Genomic DNA, 23,106 nt, shown 5'->3' with positions numbered 1-23,106 from the left:
AGGGACAGAGGTTGCCTGACGGAAACCAACAGACAAGCTCTGAACAAGGGGTCTACAAACAGTACAAGAGAATACACTAACTGACAAATCCAGGGAAAAGGAAGTCGAATAGCAAACTAGCAGAAGGAAATGAAGGGAAAGCCGTATAACAGGATTGGATAGAGATAAAGAACTGAGGGTTGAAAACAAGTAAGAAAGCAAGGGGGCAGCAGTCAGGAAACAGGGGGACTGCATAACTGAAAGTAAATAATGTATGTAAACTGTTGTGGATAGCAGAGGATGGTAGGTTATACGGTTGAAAGCTCAGAGAAGCAGGGAAGCAATGAGCAAGCCCAAAGGGAGCAGGGCTGTAAGGAAGGAAGCCCAGAGGGAAAGGGCAGCAAGGAGTGAGCCCAAAGGAGTAGGGGCGCTTACTGTAGAAGGCTGCAGGAGGACTGTAGAAGGCTGCTAGACTGGAAGCCCAGCAGACAAAGACTGTAGGTTGAAGGCAGAGGAGCGTGATCGGCTGTAAGGCAGGAGCCTGGAAGGCAAGGGCGGAAGGTAGCAGCGGAGCGTGATCGGCTGCAAGGCAGGAGCCTGGAAGGCAATGGCGGAAGGTAGCAGCGGAGCGTGATCGGCTGCTAGGCTGGAGCCTGGAAGGCAAGGACGGAAGGTTGCAGCGGAGCATGATCGGCTGCAAGGCTGGATCCTGGAAGGCAAGGACAGAAGGTAGCAGCGGAGCGTGATCGGCTGCAAGGCTGGAGCCTGGAAGGCAAGGACGGAAGGTAGCAGCGGAGCGTGATCGGCTGCCAGGCTGGATCCTGGAAGGCAAGGACAGAAGGTAGCAGCGGAGCGTGATCGGCTGCAAGGCTGGATCCTGGAAGGCAAGGATGGAAGGTAGCAGCGGAGCGTGATCGGCTGCTATGCAGAGAGCCCGGCAAGGCACTGGATCAAAAGCAGGTGTAAAGAGGAACTGCATACAAAGATCCGTAGCTCGAAGCAAAAAGGTGCTGGAAGGACTCTTAATGCAAGATACTGAGCCCCTGCAGGCAGCAGCTTTTATACCGCCCAGCCCAGCACAGAGACAGGCCAATTGGTTGCACCTGGCTAAGCACACCTGCAGACAATCGGCCACCTCCCTCTCTATTCCTGAGCTGGTGGAAGCAGAGCTCATCCCTAGGGCTTCTGGGGATTGTAGTCCCGATGATGACCAGTAGGAATATTAGTATATACAAAAGAAGGTGTAGACACCATTGTCTGTATCTACAGGGCTAACAAAACAGAAAACATGTATTACCAAATATACTTCGTAGTACATATATTTATTTAATTGTGACACTCATAAAATGATCACGTTACATAAAATTCATAGTCAAACACACAATATATTAAACATACAAAAGACTGTACTTGACAAAACACATGAAAGTCCCATACTGTGGATTGATTTTGGTGATTTTTACTTGACTCCATGTAAAACTCCAGACTGGAGTAATTTCTCTTTTCTCCAAATCCTATTAGTATGTTTTCAAACCCAACTTGTACAAGTTTCTGTCCTTAAAACACAGATAGATGTCGGACATTCATCAGGGGTAAAATGATATGTATTTTTCAAAGGTGATGGTATTGATGGCACCGAGCTTAGCCAATCTATACATCAATATGTTCGAAGAAACTGTCATATACCGCAATATCAACCCATTTCAAGATAACATCGTGTGTTGGCTGCGTTATATACATGACATTTTTGTCATTTGGAAGGGCAGTGTAGAAGAGGCTAACCAATTCAGCATTTGGCTCAATGAACAAAACAGGTACCTTAAATTTACCATGAATATGAGTAACAACACAGTGAATTTTTTAGACATCTCGATATACCATCATCAATATATATATATATATATATATATATATATACTATTATTCTTATCCATGTGGTAAGGAGTGTGTTGGATCCAATAGAGCATGGAATTTGCCGTTTGAGAAAAACACGACGAATAGGAATAGCCAGGAATAGATGGTTATAGCCAAGTGCATTGTGGTAAGTGAAGTTTGTTGGAAAAAATAGAAAAGTACCAAAGTCTCGAAAATGGGAAATAAGGTCCATATTGATTGCCAATGTATGTGCCCATGGTGCAGGCATGACAGAGGTAGGCGTTGTATCTTGTTAACCTTTTGTCTCAGCTCCTTTTTCTTATCCGCGATTGTTCTCGAATATGCATGTGTGTGGTATTGTTTTTTTTGTTTGTCCATTGTTGGCAGGAGCTTAAAGCTACTAAGCAACTGTGGGTAGTTCAATCACTGGGTAGCCGACAAAAAATTGCTATTCATTTGTACCGACAATTTTCTCAGATTTCCTTGGGAGATTTTTAGTCTATTCAGGCTCGGGTTTAGGCTCAATTCTGGAAGCTTGAGTTTTTCTTTCGGCGGGTGATATGCTTGCCACACAATGGTCAAATTTGAGTGGTCACTGCTATCAGATTTAACATTTTCAGCTTGAAGCAGTTTTAAGTGGATCTGATCAGTTAGAAAAATGTAATCAATAATGGCACAGAAGGGGCCACGTGACCATGTATGCAATGGTTTGAGTGTGACTTTGTCCAGAAAATGTACTCTGGAAAGGCCTCTGGTTGTCATTTCTTTGAGCCAACATTTGACCCGTGAAGGCATATTGTTTGTTTCTAGTTCTTTGCCAGTCTGATAATATAAATGCAGGTTCAGATCCCCACATAATATAATGTCAATCTTTGGATATCTTAGAATGATGTCATCAATGCCGGAGCAAACTTTATCAATTAATGTTTCGTCGGCAATAGCCACAGGATTCCAGTAGTTGTTAACTATGCCAAGTAGATCAGGTATGTGTTTCGGATCTTCATTAGTCATACTTAGTACAGTTATTTGAGTCCAGTTGCTGATATTGAGTGATTCAATGATTTTGAGGTTACTGCCCATTTTTTATCAAGGTCAATAATCCTGCAGATGGTCGCCCTTTTTTGTTGGTTATTGCCGGCGTCATTGTCACTACATAGCCATCACATATCGTTTGAGTTGTGATCCATGATTCTTGGATACATATAATGCCATTTCTAGTCAAATCGGGGACCTGTTCTTTGAATAGGTGACAATTTCCTCATGTATTCCACAACCTTTATTATTTAAAAACCCCAGCCCAGTTTTGGGGAAAAGGCGTTTGAAGATTAAATCTTCACAATCACCAACAATTTAACATAACATTTATAAACCATGTAAACATTTGAATAGATGGAGCGACCACACAGGCACGCTGGTAATGTTTTATAATGCTGTATTGCTACTTCCTCTTCAACGTCTCAGCCAGCCATGTATTGCTACAAACTCACACACCGTCAACGTCCTCTCCACGCTCTCAACTCTTGTTTCACGTTTTCACATTCTCATACATCCTTCTAGAATTAATTTTGCATGCCACACATCTCCCTTTTATCCATCAGTAACAGAATCATCCAACTTCTTTGGACGTCTGGTTTGTCTGATGGGTCTCTCGATCGCTGGGAACTTATAACGTTTACCATGTAGCCCTTGCTGTTCTAGACACTCCACAGATCTGGACTGCTCCCTCATTTCCGTACCCTCTCTGGTCTGATGTTGTGTATCCACCCCTTCCATTGTATTGACTTTTGCTTCATTGCTCGTAACCAGAGCCACTCTGTTCATGTTCGACACCTGACCATCATCTGTTCGTACCGCATTAGAGTACAGAGGGGCCACTTTCTTTGGTTCAGACCACCTCTTATACCTCTTGTGTACATCGTGTAAAATGCTTGGTAGTTTTATTCCCAATAACTCTCCAACCTTAATTGCCAGTCTCTCACTGCTTTCCCTTCATCATATCTTCCCTTATTGTCCCTTTGCCTATCCCTGATTTTTTCTTTTATGGCTGCAACCTTTACACATGACCAATCAGCTCTCTGCATCCATGTGGAACATATTTCAGTATTTGGATTCCTCTCACTGCTCATCTCGTATGGTGAATGGTGTGAGAAGCTGTAAGCGACCACTCTCTCACTAACACCTTTCCACCAGTCTTGATTGTTCTCCCACACCCATTTGATGCTATCGTTGATATTTTTGTTAAACCTTTCTACAGTCTCATTCATTTGGGGATGACAAATACCACTGAAACTGTGGTCAATGCCATTTTCCTTTAGAACGTTCTCCATTTCTATTGACTTGAACTGAAATCCGTTATCAGTTAAGATTATATTAGGGAAACCTTCCCTTTGGAACACCTCCTCTAAAAATTGTATTATGGTGCGTACAGTTATATTTTTTGTTATCTTCAATTCTAGCCATCTCAACAAGAGATCCATCAATACTATATAAAACTGTGGCATCCATTGACTATGTATGTGACCCCCTTTATCCATGCCTACGCTTTCCCATGGTATCTTAGGTACTGTCATTTCGGTGAAGTGCACTTCCTGGGTAGCCAACCCTTTCTCACCGCTGTCACATTGTATGCAATTTCTGACTCTCCTTTCAGTTTATAGATCACATCCAGGCCACCAAAGATCAGCTCCAAGCCTCTGTGTTGTCTTTGTTATCCTTTGCTGACCCTCATAGGCCAGATCCTTTATAGGGTCCCTCAATCCTGTGGGAGGAATCATACGGTCATATATGAAAACATGAACTCCCAATACTTGAATTTCATCCCTAATGGGAAACATTCACTCCAAATAATTTCCCCTGTACGTATCTCTCCCCTACACTCCATGCTCCAATATCTCTTTCTTCACCATCTTCTTTCACACTGGCATCACAACCATCATTTGAAATCATGTTTTGCTCAACCATCAACACATTCCCGTCTTCTAGTCTTGGTTACCGTCTATTGCCAGCTGAGATAAATAGTTTGCCAGAATGTTTCTTTTCCCTGGTACATATTCTACACTAAATGTGTATTCCTGTAGCAATATTACCCATCTTCTAGTCGTTGAGGATACTCCCTCCAAACCCTTCTGTATCAAAGTTTCCTTTAAAGGTTTGTGAACTGCGCCCGCTTCAAACGGGAGTCCCCATAGAAATATCCTGAAGTTATCTATAGCCCATTTGACAGCAAGTCGTTGTGAGGGGACGGTAATGTGAGATTCACAACTGTGTTTAGATTTCTCAAGGTTTGACATTTTATTTTAAACAAAATTAGAAAATAAACCCTAACTGAACCTACTCTACCAGGGGATTACCTACCTAGTCTAGGATCTAAGGGAAAACCTCCTAGCATAAACAAAACTAACCCTCACATTAAACAACATAAACATTCAATGCAACATAGAAACCACATAAATAAAAGGTTACCAAACGACCAGTGTTTTGGATGACTTCTACTTGTCCTGGGGAGATCTTGCTCCTCCAGGAATGTCCTAAAGGCAATTTCATCCAAGGAAATGAAAGTCTTAAAGCGAGTCTTGAGAAGTTCCAAAGAAACAAAAGTTTAGACACATAAAAATCCACTGGTAACAGTTCTTTCTTTGCCTGATGAAAAGATTCCCTTTCCAAGTTCCACAAAGAATACAACAGCATCAGTGGTATTCCTGGATAACCTCCTCCGAGGAAGGAATGGGTAAAGTTGAAGACAAAAGTACCACTTTTGCTTAACAACAACTCTTCTTCTTGCATTGTATGCCGCGAGTTTAAATACAGTTGTCAGGATGCTTCTTCTTAAGGTTTGCTCCTTCTCTTGCAACTCCCTTCTGCCAGTATCCTGTGAGAGCAGGCTACCTTGCTCCACAGTTGACTTCTGCTTCTACTATATTCGGCTAATTCAGTTCTGACAAAGGTATCGACAACCACAGTTCTACTGCTGCTACTGCAACATGAAATTTGAGGCAACTTCCACAAGACTCTTCGACCTCTACAGGTTGGCAAGGCACTCTTTTCTCTTGTATGGCAAAAAAGGGCAGCCTCTTTGCCTTTCCTTTTGTCTTGCAGCTACCACAAAATCTGCCTTTAGCTTCTAAACTGTTTTAGCTCTACAGATTTTAATAAATGTCTTTTAACAAGTTCTCAGGGATGTCATTTGGGGGACGCCAGGGGTCACAGCCGCAACCTCTGTGGTCTCCCTTACTACCCCAGTGGTCTCTCTTGCTACCCCTGATTTTGTTTTTAAAAGAAGAAACATTTATTTAAAAATCAGAAGCTCCACCAGGTCTTGGGGGGCCCAGCCCAGTCCTCACCCATTAGGGTGTAGGCTAGGTCGGATCTTGCAGCGCGAGAAGGAAGCACTCACTAGGGGTTAGAGCTGGCTGTGACATGTGGCACATGTCATATGCCCCGTGCAGCTCCAACTCCTTCTTCTATGGCTTCCTCGCAGCTCCTATACAGGAACCAGGAAGCTCTCTCAGCTTCCTGGTTCCTGTTTGTGAGCAGCACGGAGGAGCCGAGGGTGGCCTGGAGTGACAGAACAGGTAAGAAGGCTTTTAAAAAAAATGTGATGTGTATTTTGCATGTGTGAAGTGTGTGTCAGATGTATGTATGTATGTATGTGCCATGTGTCAGTGAGTGGTGGGTGAATGAGAAGAAATGTGATAGTGTGTATGTTTGAATTTTCTGTGTGGGTGTGGGCCTGGGTGCAGAATGCAGTAAGAGTGGATATATGAGAAGGTATCTGGGTAAGTGATTGGTGGGTGAATGAGTATGAATGTGATAGTGTATTTCAATGTTCTGCATTGGTATGTGTCTGTGTGAAGAATACAGTGTGAGTGGACCTGAGAGAAGGTGTATGGGTCAATGAGTGGTGGATGAATGAGTAGGAATGTGATAGTGTGTTTTTGAATGTTCTGAGTGGGTGTGTGCATTCTTGTGGGTGTGAGAGGGTTATGGGTAAGTGAATGGTGGGTGAGTGAGTCGGAATGAGAGTGTGTGTGTGCGTGTGTAAATCTGGGTGGATGGGTACCAGTGTAAGTGTATGTGAGAGAAGGTATATGGGTGAGTGACTGATGGGTGAATGGGGCATGAATGTGATTGTGTGTGAATGTTCTTGGTGGGCAGGTGCATGCCTGTGTGGTGAATGCAATGCGAAGGAATGTGAGAGGAGATGTATGGGGGGTGAAAGGGGATGCATGTGTGTGTGTCTATGTAAGGTCTTGGGAGACTGGGGATCACTAGAGCATTTTGACACAACCTTTATTGACTTTGCATGTTTTGCTGGTATTTTTGGGCAAAACCAAGTTCATACGTGCCATTACCTAGCTAGACTGGGATTCTGGTACAGCCAGTCTAGCATTGCCTACTGTGGCATGACATTTATTACTCAGCATCTTTGATAAAGCAAGCATAAGTAGTATTATCTCGCTAGACTGACATTTTGGTGTAGCGGCCTGTATATTTCTTACTGTAGCATAAACTTTTATTAACTGAGCATCTATGAGGAAGGAAGGATGATAAGTGTTCTTATGGCTCTAGACTGGCTTACATTGGAACCAGTTTGGACATGTTTTCTTATTGTGACATATCACTTTTAATGGTCAAACAGACGGGAGTATGTTGTTACATAGGATTACTAGCATATATTGATAGAGCTAGCATTGTGCCACTAATGATACTATAAAGGAAATCTCAATGTGAACATGAGTATGTTCTTATATGGGAATACTAGCATATGTTGATGGAGCCAGCATGGAAATGTATGGGCACAGCCAGCATGAAAATGTTTTTTATACTGGCATATATTGCAGGGACCAGCATGACAATGCATTGGGAAATGTGCTTGTGTACCTTTTTTGTCTTGCATCTATTGTACTTCTTTTCCTAAGACCTACAAAACTGATTTCAAACTGTCTAGCCTTTTACCTTAATTTTCACAGAAGATGTGCTGTGTAATGCACCATTTTAACCCATTATTCAAAACATTTTCTCATGGGAGGTGGAAGAATCCCCCCAAACCCGTTTGTGTTAGACATGAGAAACCAGAAGGTGTTTTACCCACTGGTCCTCATGGATCTGTAGTCCAGGCGGCCAGGACATGGCCATCGCTTTTGGATCCAGTTCCTGGGGATGGACCAGTGCGAGAGGATCACCTGGGTGAGGGGTCTTCGGGGAGTGGGAGTGGGACACCGAATGATGAGATGCGGTATCCTCTTCCCTGTAACACCTTTACCACCTTCCTACCAGGTAGGACACTCAGGAACTCTACCCGTTCTCCCTTTTACAACACAAAAACGTTTACATGTACAGCCCGCTATGGGAGAAAACAGACTAACACCCAAGCAGTATATCTGACGTGTCCCAATACAATGGTCAAGCGAGGTAAGGCAATTACTGGCCATCACACGCACCTGATTTCCATTAAGCTTCACCACACAGATAAAAGGCAGAGCACGAGAGCACACTCTGAGTGAGGCAAAGCACACGAGGAAACAGCAGTTTCGAGATGGCAGCTGAACGAGAGAAGAAAGATGGCAAAAACAGGATGGCATCGGAAGGAGGGAAATTCCTTTGCCATTTCTGACAAGGAACCATTACTCTCAAGAGCCCTCGAGATTTGAAAGCATAAGACCAGGAAACCAGGCTGAAGAATTCTCCATTGTGTGTCAGAGATACCTGGGGCCCTCCTGCGTTAACAATCAAGGCAGATAAAAGCAGCAGCTGCTATGGTACCGTCCTTGGCTCCAAGAACAAAGCAATGTCAGTTAAATTAACAAAGCCAGTGAGTTGGGAAGACCGATACAAGACTGGTCTATTTTGAAGCCAAGCTTGCAAGCAGCAACATTGTATGGCAAGTGCTGGAATGAACATTGTTAAAACGCGTGTGATAAAAGACTCAAGTAAAGTTGAACTAACTGCTGATGAGTGATTGAACTTTAAAAGCAAGATACAATACCATTAACAGAGTGGTCTGGCACCGCAAGGGTGCTCAATCAAAGGTCTCTGTAAGGTATCCAGCTGAGAAGTGGCAGAAGTGAAAGTTAAAAGGGTTTTTAATTAAGAAGAGAACAAAGAATTGTGAATCAAAGTGGTCATGCGACCGGTCAAGCAAAATCCTGCCCACAGTCGAAAGTCTTCGATTCTGATGAAGTAAAGAAACTTTGGAAAAGTAGATACATTTGGGCTGAGCCCGGAGAGGGAGACAAATTGAAGTTTTTGTGTTAAAGTAGATAAATTTGGTCCGAGCCCAGCAGAGGGAGACCAATTGGAGGTTTTGTGTTAAAGTGGGTCTGAGCCCGGCAGAGGGGGACCCGTGGTGAACAGTACATCACCTGAGAAGTTGTACATGTGAAATCCTGAGAAGAAAGGAACTTTAATGTTTGTTGTTTCACATCAGGCCCTCTGAAATAAGACTTTGAATGGCAAAGAGACTTTGACACAGGGGGCCCTTGTGTTGAGGTTTTGAACTACATCCTCGTTCTAGAGAAGCCATAGAGTGTACTAAGTTAAAGTGTGCCACCTTGTCCCGTGTTGAAAACGTGGGGAATGGAAGGCAACGGCTCGAATATCCAGACATATCATTCCTTGAACACTTTTCTTTTGCATAACATTGTTTCACACACTATTTGTATTTAGAAGTAAGGATTAGCAATAGGTTTATTAGGATAGGCCATTTATTTTTGACAAGACTCTACTAGGACTGCGTTATTATTATTTGATGGTCGTAGCTTGCTCCCATCTTTAGACGTAGGATTAGATAGGCGTTTTTAGAACCCAATTGAAGTTCAATAAACATCCTTGAACTGTGATCACTTGTGTGTCTTACTGTTTGATACCATGCCTTCCTTACATATTTCAGACCCCTTTGCTATGCTCAGTCGCAATCACATACAGGTGGCAAATATTTATACCCTCCATATTTACACTGGTGGCTGGTATATTTGGGGACCAGGGACTGCCCCTTCTTTCTACCTAGGTGACACATTTAAACTTTGATTAAAAAACATATTTACTTCTTTCACTAGAGTAGTGCATGCCCCGGCAGCAGCATAATCTTCATGGACATTTCTCACACATGGTGTTCCAGGCCGGCCCACGGTGTGGGCGTGCCCTGTGCTTTGTTAAGGAGCTTGGAGGGGGGCCTCAGCATGGCTCGCAGGAGGGGCCCACATTTTGTGCTGTGCCACTGATTGGTCTCTGCTCACCTTGAACGCATTTAAGTGTGATGTGAATGGTTGAGAGAGCTGCAAACTCGATCAGGACCCTGCTCTGGTGCAACACTGTGTAAGAAAATAAGCGCTGGACACAGAGTCTCAGAAGTGAGAGAGCCATTGAGTGACCCACCCCTTCCCACTTCAGCTCCTTTTTGGAAAGAGCTTTGCATTTGTATTTATTTTATTTGTATTGCGCACCTGGCCCGAGGGCATCTGGGCACATTTCTTGGCACAGTAGTTCCAAACGAAGGGTAACAAGGAAGGTGCATAAAGTGGCAGTGAATATACAACAATAGCAACATGGAAAAGGCAGCAATTAATACAAATTTACAGAGAAGCAATATAACTGAAATGGGTAAACATATTTACTGAGGAGGCAGTTACTAACATATGAAAGGGAGATGATTGTAGAAGTGCAGCAGGTTTACATAATAGATGCAGTGTGGTCCTGCTCGATGAGCCTGGATTTGACTTTATTCTTAAATGCAAGGTAAGAAGATTCAGCTCTGAGTGTAGAGGGTAATGTGTTCCAGAGTTTAGCGGTGAGAACTGGGAAGCTGGATCCCCCTGCCTTCTGGAGCTTGAATCTAGGTATTACCAATGAGTGGGCTTGTGCAGATCTTAAGGGTCTGTTAGGAATGTGAGCAGTGAAGCAGTTAGCAAGATAGATAGGTGCCTGGTTAGATTGAGATTTGTGAGTAAGCACAAGAGTTTTGAATGATATTCTTGAGGCAACAGGGAGCCAGTGTAGACTTCGGCACGTGTCAGAAATGTGAGATTTCCTAGGGATGTTAAGGGCTGCCCTTATAGCATTGTTCTGTGTGACTTGGAGCTTGTTGATGTTTCTTTGGCTGGTACCTAAATATAGGGCATTACAATAATCAATTTTTGCCTTAACAAAGGTTCTGGCGAGGATGTTGCAGTTAGTGGCAGTTAAGACCGGTCTACAAGCTCTTATAAGCTTGCAGGTGTAGGCCGATGCAGATACAACAGCATTTGTTTGTTTTGTAAGTGACAGAGTGGAATCAAGGTAGATACCTAATGTTTCTGTATCATTAGAAACGTTAACGAAACGTTGTGGAAGCTTCATTCACAGGCCGATCCTGGGGGGGTCATTGAATAATGCACCTTGTACATAAAGCTCTGAAAATCAAATCGTAGATGCATTGAGCCCCACTCTTGTGGGAAGTGCAGCCACCCCCCCAAACATCACCCCCATTAAAGAAGATTGAAGAAGAGTCATGTATCAAAGCCAAGGTGTTATGTTTGGCTCTGGGTTGAGGTGGACAACATGCGGTTGCTTGTCACATAACTTAAAGATAAATGCGCACTGAGACTGATGGACTCAGCTTACACCGACACAATAGGTTTCTTCTATCGTAGTGGTAGCTGACTTACAGATACATTTATAACCAGGGTATTTATTTGATACTAAATCCTGGTCAATGATTTAATTTTCAGGCCTTGCTAGTGCAGCATTTTTCCCCTGGGTAAACAGACAGCGCACGCCTCCCCAGTACAGTGCCTTTTTTGGCAGGTTAACTCGTCTATCAATAGCACAGATAACAAGTACTTCTGTGTCCATTGATCTATTGATATTTCCTACACTAGCTGTAGTCTGTGTTAGAGATTTCGGTTATCCTGTTATTAGTACTGCATTATGTATGTTTTACATATAGGCCCCATGTCAAATCTGGAAAATGACATTCCCCAAATGTGTATTCATCGACAAATCATGCGTCCCTCTGTGCCTCGGTTCTTATATCAGGCTGAAATGAGACCGCCTGGAAACACAGTTGCTAGACGCATCTGAAGGGAGTGCACCATCACTTCCTGTGATGCCACTTGAGGGTGGGGTTAAATGGCATCACTTCCTGTGATGTCATCGGAGTTCAAGGGTCATGTAAGGTCACTTCTGCTACTCCTGGCATTTTGGTAAAATGACATCCCTGCAAGTACCCAGCTCCCTTCCACAGATTCATATGTCTTTTGCCACCAGTAGTTACACATAGGCTGTAGTGCCACTCTTTCAGCCTTGGATAACCTTGTCACCCTTGTATCAGAGGACTTGGGGGTTACAACAGCATCAGCAACTTTAAAGTACTGATGTTTAGTTATTTTTAAAATTTGGTTTATTACAAACCTTTCATAAAAAAACATCACATCAATTCATCCAAACAGAAGGAAGACAAAACAAAAAATCAAGTCACATATAGATTAAACACATCATAAGTTCTACATATACTCAAATGTTTAGGCTTTGAGGATTTTTAACCCAATCAAAAATGAAACAGCATCTGATCTCAATTCTAGAACTGCTTCCACAAATTTCAGTACGGCCAACAGCATGGGGATTTTTTCTCTAGTTATGAACATGTGCCACAAATTCTCCAGGGGTAGTGATTTCAAACCTTGCATAACATCTTTCATATACATCATTCTTAAATTTGATAAACCTGGACATTCCAATACCAAATAATTGACAGTCTCAACAACCTCAAGATCACAGCAAAACGTGCAATGCCTATCCTTTTTCCCTATTTGTCTTCTAGTGGCTAAGACTTCTCGCATAGGTAACACATTTAGCCTTAGTCTCTTGAAGATGTCTCGATAATGTGGGGAAGGACTTTACTAAGATATGCTGGAAGTTGATTAATAGGCCTCTGTTCCAAGGGCATACTCAAGGAGAGTTTGTAAGACAACCTTCACTCCTGTGTTCTAATCCAATCCTGCTACCAGAACCTCTTCTTAACCTTATCAGGGTCTTCTAATAGGGTGGACCTGGTTTGGTCAAGAGATAGTAGCACTGCCTCAAAGTTATTCATTCAGTTACACCCTATCAGCCTCTTTTCTTCCTTCATTATTCATGATCTTAAATGGGAGAGGAGCTTCCACTTCGACACATTTCCTAAACAGTGCCAAGGAACTCCATCCAATAATCGAGGTGATGGATTGGTGCCCCAGTTCCAATCTTATGGCTACGATTGGCAGGGATTTAGGGAGAGTTAATACCTGCTTCCAATATTGGCCCTCTAGAACCTCCCAGAACTGCCTGGGTAGATTCATGGCAGTCTCTGCTCCACAGGCCAAAATTGGAACCACTTTCTGTTTATAGAAGGTGAGAGTAGAAATCAATGAACATTTTCCATATCTTTTATGTATCATAAGGGTCTGGGTTGCCAACCTTTTACATTTCATTCTTAGGCTTGTCATCCATTGCATTTTGATAGAACTCAAGTTAATGGGGTAATTAGTAATTTCCCCATTAATAATAGTAAGTAGTTTCCTTAACACATTCTATGAGTTCACTCCCTATCACCCATCTAAATGTGAGGGCTTTCTTTCTTTTCTCCAGTGGCGAGACCATGATCTTTGTCTTTTTAGTGTTAATACAAAGATCATTATTTTTAGCTGGTTAAGACTTCTTTGGACTCCGATCGGAGTCTGGTTAATAATAAGCAGATCATCCGCATACATGGTCCAAGGGACATTTTGGCCATACAGTTTAGGTCGAAATTACTTCATATTTATCTGGCTCGTTGTAATGTCTGAAATGTACAAATTAATCAGGATTGGGCCAACGGGCAGCCTTGATTCAAGCCTCTATATGTTGGAATTTTCTCAGAAAGGACCCCATCCATAGACAGTCTCACCTGGATCTCCGTACCAGTATATAATTCTCTGATGGCCATTAATAGGTCGGGTGGACAGTCCCAAGTTTTTAGTTTGGCCCAAAGCTTCTCCCTATTTATGCTGTTGATTGCTTGTCCAAGATCTATGAATGCAATGTACAGCTTGGACTAATGTTTTAGCCCTCTTACTTTTAATGAGTTCAGGATCATTAAATTAAGGGAGGTTCTGACCCCTTTAACAAACCCTGTTTGTCTGGGATCCAGCCAAATGGCAATCGGCGCATTGATTCAATTGGTGCAATATAAGCGCGAAAAACATTTTCCCCCAAGTGTCCAAAAGATCAACAGGTCTTTAGTTTCATGGGTCTTCTCTATCGCCCTTCCTGAAAATGGGCACAATCAGGGAAGATTTCCAGGATAGGGGGATTGACCTTTGATCTAATATCCAAGAGACTAGCATTGAACAGAACTCAGCCCATAGCTCCATGTTTCCTTTAATTATGTTGTTTTGAAGCCCATCCGGCCCGGCAGCTCGAGATGGATTTCGATTATTTTATTAGTAGTAGTAGTATTGTCAAACTCAATTTCCCATCACCCCTCTATAGATTCAATACTCCTGTGACTCATTTCTTTCATTGCTGCAAATATTTGAGAGAAGTGGGAAGTCCACTTCTCCTCAGTTACAGCTGAAAGAAAGCGTGATTTTTGGTGCAATTCGTTGTTATTAATAGTGCCCAGAGGTCTCACGTAGTTCACTTAGATATCATTTGGAGCATGTTTTCTGCATCATTTTGGAGGCGCATCGCCTTAGTCGTCAAAAGCCAATTTCTATACATTTGCTTTCTTTTTCTTTTAAGGGCTGTTGTGTTCAATTCCTTCGATTGGTCTATCTTCCTTAGGTTAACTCTGAGTTTCTTCCTTGCCATCACAAGATCTTAATCATAAAAATGGGTTCTCTTTGGTTTATTGCAACTGGCCGAGTTACTAGATTTCCGAAATTATTTCAGCGAGGGGAAATATTCCACTCCCTGGTAGTCAGCTCCCATCACATGTCTATATTTTAACACTATTTTGGGGACTTTATTCAGGGGGGATTGCACACACGATTCCCTCTTTGATTTACTTGAAAGGGCCTAGTTCTCGCCTCTGGAAAATCTATTACTTGCAACTTTGTTTCTAGAACCAGGTGGTGATCACTTCCAATCATAGATTTCACTCTTAAAGATTCCACTTGATTCAGCAATCCCCTTGAGACAAAAAAAACAGTCCAAATGGGAATGCTGCATTTCCTTTTCTCATGTTGGCCTGGCCGGAATGGCCCCATTAACCTGTTTAATGTGAAAATATCTCTCTAAGACAATTCACTCATCCATAATTTCACCCTGCTAGACAGATCTCTTGTAGGGATTGCCTTGCCTCCCTCACTGATACACTTAATATTGAGGTCGCCACAGAGTACAATTAGTGAAGAATTAATTTCCATATAAAATTCATCAATTAACGTCATGACTGCGTTTACAAATTATTCTTCAAATATTCCATGCGGGTGCCAATAAAGATTGAATATTGCCACGTCCTGTGGGTTTTGTTGGGGATAACTTCCAGCTTAGCAGCACTCTTTGTGTGAATGGGTTGTGGATGGCTTACATTCAGTACCTTAGAGCCCTGTCCTTGTTGGATCAGAGTCAAAAGACCAGCTGACGGTCTACCTTTATTCCCCTTTTTAGCTAAATTACAGAATACATCAAACCCATCACACAGGGGGACTGAATCCAACTAAGTCTCTTGGAAGCAGCACACGTCAAGGTCTTGAAATGTTAGTGCATTGTTATTAAACAAGTGTGAAAAGCCTCTGGTGTTCCATGATCCAATTGTGAGGGGCCGCCTCTGGAGTTCCTTTGGCTGTTACATTTTTGATTCTTTCGCCAATGCTGAGGCCAACCAGGACCAATTTTCATCATAGTCTTTTGGAATTGATTTGTCGGACATTGTTCTTACTATACTTTGTTGGGAAGATCTGCAATCAAATTTGACCTTTATTGCTCGATCATCATGTACCCCTACCACCAGCTTTTTTTTGCAATTCATTAATTGTTGCGGTATTTATGTCTATTGTTAAATCCACATTGTTCCTTTGAGGCCAAGCTGGGTTTTGAGGTTGATTATTATTTGGTGGTATTTTCTCAATACCTTGCTCAGAAGGTGAATTTATGCAGAGATTTTCCACAAGTTCAAACCCCATTGGTAGGAGATCTTGCCCCACTTCTAGCAGGCTCGTTCTTATTAAAGATGAATGTAAGTGTAGCACAAGCGGGTCCATTTGGACCTCATTCATAAATTGACAAACCTTTATATTCTCAGGGCTTATATTTCGCAATTTTGGGAGGCAGTGGAGTAATTTCATGATATTTCGCCTGTTCAATATCAAGCCATCCCTAGGGGGGCAGATTCGTTCCACGGACACCATGGGCCTCATTAGGACCCTGGCGGAGAGGGTCTTACGCCAGCGTAGTGCATGGCGTACCTCTCCGCCATACTACGAGTTCCCGTAGCGCCATGGAGGTTTTCTCCGCCTGGTTTTACCAGCCGGAGAAAACCATGGCGCTACGGGACCTCGTTGTTAATTACGCCACCGTATTTTACGGTGGCGTAATTAACTCCTTCCCCACTCCCATTATACCCTATGGGGCAAGAATGGGAATGGGGAAGGGCAGAATGGGGATTGGGGATTTACCGCTCCGCCGAGGTCGGAATGGGGCGGTAAATCCGCCAACCCCCATGGCGCTATCGGCGGCTTTCCGCCATGCTTCGCGGTGCATTTAGCACCGCGAAATCCGCCTGGGTCCTAATGAGGCCCCATGTAATTTGAGTTCTTTAATGGTTGAGCTAAGACTTTGGAATTGCCATAAAAGCTCCTCACTCTATTTAGTGGAGCACCTTTATTATTAAAAGGTAATACTTCCCTTGTTACTTTGGCCTCAATGGTGTTTCTCTTTTGTTCCAATGACTGATACTTAAAATGGGTATTGTTGAATGTGTTTCAACGGAGGATCGAACATTCCTTGTTACTCAGTGGGCTGTCCATGAATGAAATTTTGTCTTCCTTACTAAATGTAACATTTACCAAATGGTGAACCCTTTCCTCAATCATTGTAAGTGGAGAGATCGACCAATTGTGTCTCAAAGAGCTCCGTTTCCTCCTCCGCCGTGACCTGTTCCTGGATTTTCACATGGGTATCCTTGTCTTTGGTTCTCAGCATGTTCCTTGGTTTTTTGATCACATTCGATTTCGGAGATTTTGATACTTCGGTGCACTACAGATTTCTCTGTAATGCTCTTGAGCCATTTGATTCAACTTTTTCTGTGTTGGTACGTTTTTATCCTTCTTTTCTTCTAATCTCTAATTGGTCGTGTTCCCAGAATGATTGTTGGTAGTTTTTTCAAAGATCTAGAAGGGTTTCAAACCAGTAGCACCCACTTGCAGGTTTATCAGAGGCAGGGATGCCTCAGCAGTTTCCTCACTTGCAACACGTGACACGCAGTGAGTTGCGATTGTCATTTCAGTCAAGGAATCTCCTAAGCTTATGGCGTTTACTTGACCTCTTATTCCGTTTTGAGTTACTGTTACCTTCACATTTGGGATGCTTCCAACACTCATGACCTTTGTTGCCATCATCAAGGGGTCTTGCTCGGGACTTGCTGTGTGAACAGCGGGATGCATTCCCACTTTAATCAGCCTTGAGAGATTGTACTCGGACCCAGTCCGCTTGTCATCAATGTAGGTAGAATCATTTTCCATTCTCATCCGTATTATAGAGTTTCAGATTCATATTGGCCGTACGTTCACTTTCACCTTATGATCGTGCCCATTTCATTGCTTCCAACAGCACCGCCATCATGGAGGTTTTGTCAGCCTCTTCCCCTCGGGCAAAATCGCATATCCTTTATTACCTTTGGGCCTTCAGCTCGGCTTGTTTGTTCAACCGAGTTGCAATACAGCCAGTGAAAGTTTCCAAGCTGATTATTTTAGTATGGATCATTGTGATGAGATCTCCTTGGGTTTTTATGGAGCCACTCAGATTCTCATACAATTTTGTAAAGGGGTTTAGGGCTATTGCTAACACAGCCATGATATAATCTTGAATTGTCGACCTACAAACTGGCAGAACTTTATCCCTTTTACAGGGGTCAAATATCTCTGTCATGGATTGCACACTTGATGACGATGAAGAGCTTAGGGGCTCCGTCTCATTCTCCACCACCACAATAATATGATAATTGTTTTATATAGCGCCCATACACAATGTGTTTCAAAGCGCTTCACAGCAAGGGAAGAAACAAGGGAAAATACAATTACATTTTTACAGGCCATGAACAACAAGAATGTGAAATTAATTATCGTACTAGGCCTGACGACATTTCTGGTACAGCCAGAGATTAACAAGAGGTGAAGGAGGGAGGGGGAGAAAGCAGGGAGAGGAACAAAACAAGCGGCGACTAAGGGAGGGGGACAGGAGACAAACTGTTGCTGCTATCATACTAGGTCCAGGGACAATTCTGATAGAGTAAGTGCGGAAAGAAAGAGGGAGAAGGGAGAAGGGAGAGGAGGAGAAAACAGAATAAAACAGTGAGAACATAATAATAAAAAATAATAATTAAAAAAATACATATATATATATATATATCACACAAGAGGAGGAAAACTGCCATGAAAAAATGGAACAGTTTAGCCTGCACTCCAAGTCCAAAAAAATGTCACAGGGTCCCATTCAAAAGAAAATTCAGCCAGCAACTTGAAGTGAAAAATACTTACAAGTTTACTAAATCACAAAAATATGTAATAAAAGCACCATTGACAAACAACAGAGGCAAGGCACCATGAGAACAGTCCTGTATGGATGTGTTTTGTGCTCCACAAAGCGCTTGTTCACCAATAGGGAAGAAAGGTCAAGCATGGTATAAATCACATTGTAAGTCCCTTCATGTTAAGAAAGGAAGAAGGCAATGCATATGGCAAGGGAAATGTGCACGGAATCGCACAGTGAACAACTTTGAATCTAACAACGTGCATACAATACCCAAGACTCGTGTATGCTAAAACCCAGGAGTGCAAATAGAGTGAAACAATAATACCAATATATGAAAAGGGATGTGGGGTAAGCACTTAGAACCTCCTTATGACTGAAAGGAGAGTCGGCAAACTCCTTACCCACTATGCTATTACAGATACTGACAGCGCTAAGCCCACGTAGAGGGCAAGCAAGGACAGGATCTGTGAGCTGACACTCTGGATGATACTGAATAAGGAACTTAGAAACAGTACTCACGAGGACCGGAAAGACCACTTGAATGTCAGTAAACCCACGAACCCAGTTGATCAAACAGGGACCCAGAAGGCTATCACAGCAATGGGTGGAGGATAACTAAATACATACGACCCAAGTCAAGGGGCAAGTAGGAATTGTGATTATAGAATTGTGAGGAAAACAAAAGGCATTCACACAGGGACTAGTTACAACAGCACCCCACACCTAATAATCAATGGGAAATAAATGCAGAAGTGCAATGGAAAACATGGAATGGATCCCAATAGAAAGTAAGGATCAGGAGCAGGGAAAATGATATCACAAAAGGAAACCTTTCCCACCCATCCAAGGAGAAAAGGCAGGAAGCTAAATCTATAAAGGGAAAGACTAATGCATCAAGTTTTTCAGTAGCAAAGGACAGCATCAAAGAAAACAGAGAACACAGGCAAATTGGGCAGCATTAAAGGGTAAAGCACAGAGACAGGCTGCCTGCAGACGGAGGAAGACAGAAAGGGAAATCCAGAAAGCAGAAATCAATTAAGTACATAAATCCGAAATCCAGGGCAGAGGAACAAGAAACAAGAAACAGGAACTAGAAACTAGGCACAAAAGCTAGGAACAAGGGACCAGTCACAACAGGAACACTGCAACAATGACCAGCGCTGGACTGAAGCAAACGGAGGCTATTAAAGCTGCTTAACGAGCACACTCCTCAGGTGTGCCGCCTGCTGCACCTGCAGCCACAGGTGTTGCCTAAACTCCACCCAACCTTGTCCTGCAAGGGAGGAGGTGAAGCAGTGAGCCAGGCATTCTGGGAAGCATAGTCATTAGATTAAAGTAGCATGCTGGCTGCCAAAAACCTGGAATGGATCCGGAAAGGAGGTAACTTGGAAAATAAGGTTTTAGCGCTCCCAATTCATCACAGCACTGTAGCATAAGGTTCGGAGGAAATGTCCAGTAGGGAATAAACCCCAAAACATGCCCCCAAGTGACGGGAACGGGAGTGATCCGTGACAGTATACCCCCTCCCACGGCCGACTCCAGGCAACCGTCACCCGCACAAAACATCTTCCTTCCATGACAGGAGCGCTTTGTCTTCGGAGGTGGCACTGACGGAAACGATGACCCGCGGGCAAAAGCAGAGGGACTGGAATGAATAGAATCAGGCCGCAGTCTAGAAGAGCCATAGGCAGGTTTTCGGTGAGGAAGAGACTCATGGGTCGAAGAAAGGCATGAAGGACTTGCAGGACCCGAAGCAGAGTTGGAAGGTCCAGGAAGCTCAGACACTGGGAGCAAACACTCATACATCATTGAGGAGGGAGGCAGGCTGGTGCAACATGCCTTAGACAATGGTAGATGCTCTGGTAGCCTCCCTGCCGGAGAGCAGACACACAGGAGGTGAGAAAATAGCAGGTTTCAGGAAACGTTCATGTTCAGAAAAAGAAGGTGGCGGCCGAGGTAGAGGTTCGGATCTTCTCCCGTCATCCTTCTGGGTAAAGGCCTGTGGTTGAGGGTGACCAAGGTCCGACTGCATCTGTTCCACGCCTTGGGGGCCTGGAAGTCCAATTGGTTGTACGAGGCTGGCACTCCTGGTGTCAGTCATGTAGCCACCTTGTTGCACGTGGGATACAACCACAGGGACGTTTGGCATACCGATAGGAGTGATAGACGCAGTACTTGGTACATCAGGCACACTCGCAGCAGGAGCAATAACAGGCACATCTTGAACTGCAGCAGTCATACCCTTCCTTTGGCTACTTGCACCCGACTGGTGCTGCAGCTGGGGGGCCGTGCCCGTCCCCTCCCTCAGGCTCATGTGGGATCCGGCAACAAGAAAGCTGTCAAGGGGCTGATCCAAACCGGCCCCCAAATGCAAACCGTCCAGCCCGCTATGCTGGTCGGCTACTTGTTCGGTGACTGGGCCATGGCGGATGGTATCCGTCTCCCTCTCGTAACACTCCAGGCAAGTCCAACGGCCTCGCATGTTAGGCCCTCCCGAGTCGTGATCCAGCTTGATGTTTCTGAAGAGAGAGCTGGCAGAAGTCTCAGACTCAGATGTTGCATATTCGGGAGGCGCTGATGCTACAGTCAAGCAGTTGGGAGAATCAACCTGTGTAAAAGGCAGGCATTCTGGTGATCCCCCTGAAGCATAGGAAGGGCAGGCTGGACGTTCATCCGTAATAAATGGTTGGGATTCAGGAGGTAACTCTGAAGTAGAAGAATATGCAACATGATCAGACAGAGTAGACGAGTGCACCTCTGATATTGGCAGCGAGGCTGGGCAGGATACAGGTCTCTCATGAACTGAAGCCAAACTAGCAGTATGCTCTGGGACTGCAGACATTCACTCAGGATGTGCTACCGGAGGCTCCATGGCTGAAGGATAATCCGCTGGATGAGTCACTGTAGCCGAAAAAACAGGCATGCCAGAGGAAATTCTGGGGCTGAGGGCATGCAAGCTGGAGCCGTCTCGTTAGCTGAAGACAAACTTGTCAAGGACTTTGACTCTGACCACGTACATGGTGAAGGCTATTGAGTGACTGGCAGACATAGCAATTGTTCATTGATTGAAGACACGTGTGTCAACGATGACTGCAGAGCCGTGGACCGGATAATCGAAGAGTCAATCGTTGTAGGAGGACAGACTGAAGTCCCAGAAGTCGACAGACACATTTGTGGCTCAGGAATGGAAAGCACCTTTAGGGCGGTTGACTCCTTGGCATCAGTAACCAAAGACTGAGCTGCACCCATGCCGTCCCTCTCCTTAGTGGATGACACAGAGTCTCTTCCTTTGTAGAAGTCAAAGTCAACCAGAGGAATCACCATAGTAAAGTCTCTGTTAATCAAGATTTCGTCAAATGTCCAGTCCTCTGTCTTAGCTTCTGAAAGTGGCATATTAACAATCAACAGTTCAGGAATCGCCTGCTGGGTCTTTGGTTCAGTATACTGTGGAATGAGTCCATCAAAACAAGAATTCTGTACTGTCTTTGACTGTTCGTTGTGACAAAAATTGGCAGAAGGAGGAGCGAACACAGAGGTAGCATCGTTTTCCACATCAACTTGAATGTCTACTTCAGTCTCAGCAGCTAGATCAAGTGCAGAACCTAAGCCTACAGTAGTGACTGATTCTGTGTATGCCACCATTGTGGATTGTGTTTGGAAATCAGAAGCAAGTATGTGTTTAAGCTCAGAATTATGACAAACTGCTACACAGGAAATCTTAGGTAAAGGAGTGGCTTATAAATCTTCAGCTAACAGCAATTCCTGACAAACGGTAGAACAATTGTCAGAACCTGTGCCCTGAATAAATGCTGTGCTAGAAAAAGGACTTTCACTCCCAATAGATTTTACATATTGACAAGTATCATGACCTACAAAAATCTCCGCACTCAGGGACTGAACAGTATTCACTTCATCAACGGATAAAGTTTGAGGTGTATTCAGAAAAGACTGTAAGTTTCTATTCTCCTCTTGTAAAGTAATGTATTCTTGTTTTAACTCCTCAAGTTCAGCTTTTAGCATGCCCGGGGCTGGATCCTGCCCTAGCCATCTGGATGTGCACTGATTGCACTTTGTCATTTACTGCTTGCAGGTTTTGTGATCTATACTCTCTCTTACCGACTTGGTCTGTGTTTCCCTTAAGCAGACTATTGACATCAGACCTCTTGGCATTAGGGACTACAGTAAGTACTTGTGCAGAGGAGTAAGCTGTAGACTGAGGACTGAAAACAGAAGATATGCAAGGAACCCCTCCATTCTTTATGTTTGAATCATGAAACTGTTCAATCTGAGATAAAGCACAACTGGAATCATTGGGTTCAACAACGGAGGTACTCGTGTGTAATAAATCTAGCAGTGTGTTGTTTTCCGCTGCTAAGGCTTGTGCGGACATAGAATCTGGATCAAAATTAAAGACAGAACTAGGATCAGGCACTGTACGATGGGTCATCCTGTGGGAGAAATACTTTGCACGTAAATACCCATTCGTGACAAGGAGTTCATTTAAGTCAGCATCAGTGATTTGATTGTCATAGGTAAACGTAAGGGAAGCTTTCTGTACAAACTTTTTAG

This window comes from Ambystoma mexicanum, chromosome 1p (genome assembly GCF_040938575.1).
Source record: "Ambystoma mexicanum isolate Mex_15411 chromosome 1p, UKY_AmexF1_1, whole genome shotgun sequence".
Lineage (NCBI taxonomy): Eukaryota > Metazoa > Chordata > Amphibia > Caudata > Ambystomatidae > Ambystoma > Ambystoma mexicanum.
This window is presented reverse-complemented; position numbering follows the sequence as displayed.